Source organism: Onychostruthus taczanowskii, unplaced genomic scaffold (assembly GCF_017590055.1).
Source record: "Onychostruthus taczanowskii isolate IOZ18803 unplaced genomic scaffold, ASM1759005v1 scaffold20, whole genome shotgun sequence".
Lineage (NCBI taxonomy): Eukaryota > Metazoa > Chordata > Aves > Passeriformes > Passeridae > Onychostruthus > Onychostruthus taczanowskii.
This window is the reverse complement of record NW_024499240.1, coordinates 6,071,116-6,076,080: the sequence shown is the minus strand read 5'-3', so window position 1 is coordinate 6,076,080 and position 4,965 is coordinate 6,071,116.

The window sequence follows — 4,965 nt, the reverse complement described above, 5'->3', positions numbered from 1 at the left end:
GGGAGCACCTGATGTTTCCGAGGACGCAATTAATTACTGTCCTCGAAGAGAGACTCTGATAAGTGTTTTTTGCTTGGACTCCGCTTAGGGCTCTTGACTCATTATCCATGAGTGGTCTGTGTGGGAGGAATATCAGATGCGCGGGGCTGACACTCGGCTTTTACATGCTGCGTTGTACAACAGACGCAATGGCAGGGGGAAGTACTAATTACCTTCAGGCTAGCTAATAACGCAGTTTTCCAACATTACCTCTAACGGGTTGAAGTTAGTAATCAGCCAGAAAAGGGACACACATGGATTTCGACAGGTCCGCGCTAATGGAAGAGGAGCTCACAGATCAGTGTGAGGATGATGATGACCGAGACACTGTTTCAGGAGGACCTGAAATAGCAGCTTCACGCCTGACGGAGCCATTGGGCCAGGGAGCAGCCCGACCCTTCCCCGGGCACACAGGGAATTTTAGACTTGTCGGATCCGTTTCAAAACGTTACGGCCTTCTCTGCCGCCTGCCTCTCTGCCAGCAAGGCCTTGGTGGAACAGCATTGCGAATGCAGGGTTCACCCTTAAAAATCCCCGGCCCGAGGCTGGACCTGTGCCGCCATGCCCTGGCAGTGGGCTGGGGTCCTGGGTAGCGGATGCCAGCCCGGAGGGGAGTCCCGGGAGGCGGGGACACGGGACGGATACGGCTTCTGATTCCCTGCTTTGGACATGGAGCTCAAGGGTGAATAGAAAGGGGTCTTCTCTCTCCGTCATCTGGTGAAGCCATTTCGCGTTAATTAATCCCCACCAAATGACAAAACCAGATATGACTCTCCTTTTCCATGACAAGAAAGTATATATATTTTTAATGATTTGGGTTGATTTCCGTACGAGACAGGGCAGGAAACTGCAGCTCCCCTTCATGTGCTGCCTCGCCCCGCTTCCAGGCAGGACTGCTATCCTTCCCAGCTCTCTTGATCTCCTCTGGCACCGGCTCCAGCGCCTCGGTGACCAAACCGAGCGCTGCGGCTCGGCTCGGGGAGCCGCCAAGGCCCGGCTGAGCGCCGCGCACGTCCCCAGCCCCGCTAGCCCTGGAGCACCACCGTCACCGAGGGGACGGGACCGCCGCTCTGCCCCCGGCCCTCCGACCGGGGACAGGCGACAGGGCAAGCCGGAGAGAGGCGGAGGGAGCGGGCAAGGAGCAGGGAGCGCTGCGGGATGTACCGCGGCTGCCCACGCTCCGGGGACGCGGGGAGCGCGTCGGGGAGAAACTTTGCAAAGCTTCAGTGTGAGCGGAGACCCGGGTGACACGGACCCCGCTGGTCCCGCACCTGCTGCGCACCGGCCGGGGGAGCCCAGCGGAGCAGGGCAGGGGCTCGGGCCGAGCAGAGCCCGAGGGAAGGGAGGTGGGCAGCCCCAGGGAGGCCCCGCCAGCCTCCCTGGGGGTCCCGGCTCCTTTTCGCAGGCTCAGAGCGGCTCCTCGGAGCCGGTGGGCGATTGCCGGGGGCAGCGCCCTGCCCGGTGGAAGCGCGGAGGAGCGGCTCGCTCTGGGTGTGAGTGTCCCTGCCCCGCTGCGACAGTGCGGGTGTCCGTCCGCCCCGCCTCGAGGAGGCCCCTTGAGCTGCGGCTCCCCGGCACAACACTCAATTATAAGGGCTGTGATTACAACGATATATCTCTACCGTGCTCCGCATGCTCGGGTGTCAAGGGTAGTGTTTTAGAGAGGATGCGAGGGGCAGCAATTCATAAGGGGTACTGACAGTTCTTTGATGTGAAAATGATGCCCGTTTTTTTACTCTAGGATGCACAACGGAAGAAAGATTACACCGTTTAAAAAGAGAAATTTAAACCCAGATGATAATAGTAACGAGCCAAGGAGACGCAGTAGGGAAGTCAATATTACAAGTAGAAAAGCAATCTCTGAAGGCCTTGTGTGGTCTGTTGGGTCTGAGAGAGCGAAGCTGAATTCCTGATAAATCATGAATCATGGATGATCTTTTCAGCTAAAAGATCTTTTCTCATGAGCGTCGGCTTCTGGTCCCGGGGGCCTGTGGTGCCACTCCAGGTCTCGTGCACGCGCCGGGAAGAGGGAGGCTCGGCTCTCCCACTCCCATTTCTGCTTCCACCAAGAAGGACTTTCACGACAGGGGAGAAACCAACCCAACACCATCTTAGTTATTTTCTTGATAAAATGATGCGAGTGACAGAATCTGGTTTGAAGTACTTAGGCAAAAGATGATCAATCAATCAATCAATCCATCAATCAATCAATCTCCCCCCTCCCTGGCGGGGTGTAAGGCAGCAGGCAGGACTGCCGGCCCCGTCCCCCCCGCGGCACTGTGCGGGTCCGGGGTGCCAAAGGCCGCAGCTGCCTCGTCCCGTGTCCCCCGGGAGCGCTCCTGCCCAGCCCCTCGGCGGGCAGCCTGTGCCCCGGGATGGAGCTCCTTCCGAGCGCACCAGCCGCCTCAAAGCCTTCCTTTTCTAACCAGTGGCAAGAGATTATTAGCACATTATTAAAACTCGATTCAGAGCACCTTAATGAGACTTTTACTTATTAGCGGCGGGAGAGAATTTCAGAGGAGTGCTCGGTTAAGCCGTGTCTATAGTTTCTGAACTATGCAAATGAGGCTTTTACATCCAACTTCTCGTGGCGTTATTCTCCAGTGTGAGGTGGTCGTCAGGACCAGAGCAGCTTTGTACGAGAAAACAATCAAGCTAATTCTAAGCATAAAATCGTTTCGGGGTATTTGCTATAGAGCAAATACATTTCTAGGGTGCTTGTGGAGTGTTTCTGAGAGGGCTAAAACTCCCCCACAGCACACACCAGCCCGCAGGACTCCTCCACACAGCTTTTGCAGTCTACTGCACTTGCCAGGGAAACAAAGCTTTCCCTTTCCCAAACTTCCATTCCTTTGCTAGTCCGGACTCAAAATTTCCTTTCTCAGACAGTTTCGAGAAGCCTTCACACAGCAGTAATCAGGCAAAGGAAAGAACATATCCTCAAGGTAACTATGAAAGGCTCTGAAAAACTTCAGAGTGAAGAAACACAAACAAATACATTTTCCAATGCAGATTTATTATGGCTTCCCTCTCTTTTGCTGAGTGCGAGTCAATCAAAAGGGGAAATTTCGGTTCCCTTAGACAGTGAGCAAGTCTTAAAAATTACGGATCGAATCCAAGTTTCAGGAGTATTGGAAAAGCACTCAGAAAGCCGACCCCGAGCCTTTTGGGTACCTCTTCGTGCCCGCAGCTTTGTCCCGTTCGGGAGCTGCCTGCTTTCCAGGAGCCGGGGTAGCACCCGAGGGGAGCCGCGGGGCCCGGCCAGGGCGGGGACTGGCACCGAGCCGGGCTCCGGGACACCCGGCTGCTGCTCCGGGACACCAGGCTGCTGCTCGGGGACACCAGGCTGCTGCTCCGGGACACCAGGCTGCTGCTCAGGGACACCCGGCTGCTGCTCGGGGACACCCGGCTGCTGCTCGGGGACACCCGGCTGCTGCTCCGGGACACCAGGCTGCTGCTCGGGGACACCAGGCTGCTCCTCCAAACCGCGCTCTCTCCTCTGCCCCCGATATCAGCACTTGCCCTGCTTAACAGCCGGTGACTTTGCTGGCCCCAGCATTCTGAAATTCGTTTTCCCAGGTCGGGTCTATTTAGGACCCCACGTCGTCCCTCCCTCATTTTATTTCATTTAAAACACCAGGAAGACCTTATTTGTTGTCGAACTAAATAGACCATATCACCTCTAGTTAAATTTGTAAATTACATTATGCTGCTGCTTTGGCTTTGTTTTTGTAATTTTTAAAAATCTGAACAAATCAATTATATTAGCCATATGGCTTGATCACATCAGCTAATTTCCATTTTTGTACAGTAATTGTTGTTTAAACACCGACAACTTATTAGTTAAGGTGTTTAGGAAAGATCTCTTCAGTCCTGTCTTGTTTAAAAGATGATTGAAATGACAATAAATACTTCAAGTAAAGTCATTAAACCATTCATCCCAGTATTTTTCACTTTCTATATGTTTAAAGAGTTCACAACAGCAGTAGCTGAGCTGCAGCCTGATTTACACTTCTGGAATGGAGGCCATGAGACCATCAGGCTTTCAATTCCAGTTTGTAATGATTCACTTAAAACCAGCAAGTTTTTGGTATGCAGCAGGTAAATAGTAATTTTTCTTAGTTATTTTAAAGTCGTATAGTATTGAGAATGTACAAGTGGTTCCACTCTGGCACTTGCACACTGCAAATAAAAAACTTCACCCCTCAGTGATCTTAATATTTTGTCCATTAAATGTAGTTGCTCATTTAAACGGGAGTGTATTTAACCGCTAGACAGATGGTCTACAGTGCACACAATTACAAAGCAAGGGTCTGTGTACGTTGCCATATCTTGGGCTCCAGGTTTCCTGCTTCCCCATACATTTTTGGAAGCAGTTTATTTTTCCATACAAAACACTAACACAGGTGGAGAAGCAGTCTGGAACTCATTTCTGCTATCAGAGATCCACAGCAGAGCCCTTCAGGCAATCTTCTTAATTTTCTGACAAGGGTTTTGACTACTTTGTATTTCAGATTTTTAGAGCATTTTAAAAACAATTCTGTAGTTCTCTTCAGAACACTAGGATTTTAAATATTTGACATGAGTTTCTGATAATATTTACTGTATTGAGAAAATACTGAAAAACCTTCTCAGCCCCACATCAGCAAAACTGAAGCAGTGAGCAGGCAATGAGCAGTGTATTACAAAAGAAAGGAAAATGTCACAAGAAAATGCAGAAAATTAGGAAACACCAAAATGGAGGTCTGCATTACAAAGTGACTATTTTTGCATTACAAACTGACTACATTCACTGTGGATCTGTCTCACCCCAGCACAGGGGAAGCTGGTGTTCACTCACTGATCACTAATTAAGCCTGTGCATTTATTTGACCCAGGTAGGGTTCTCAGCATTATTTCTCATGCAAGATTCTGACTGTGGGTTAA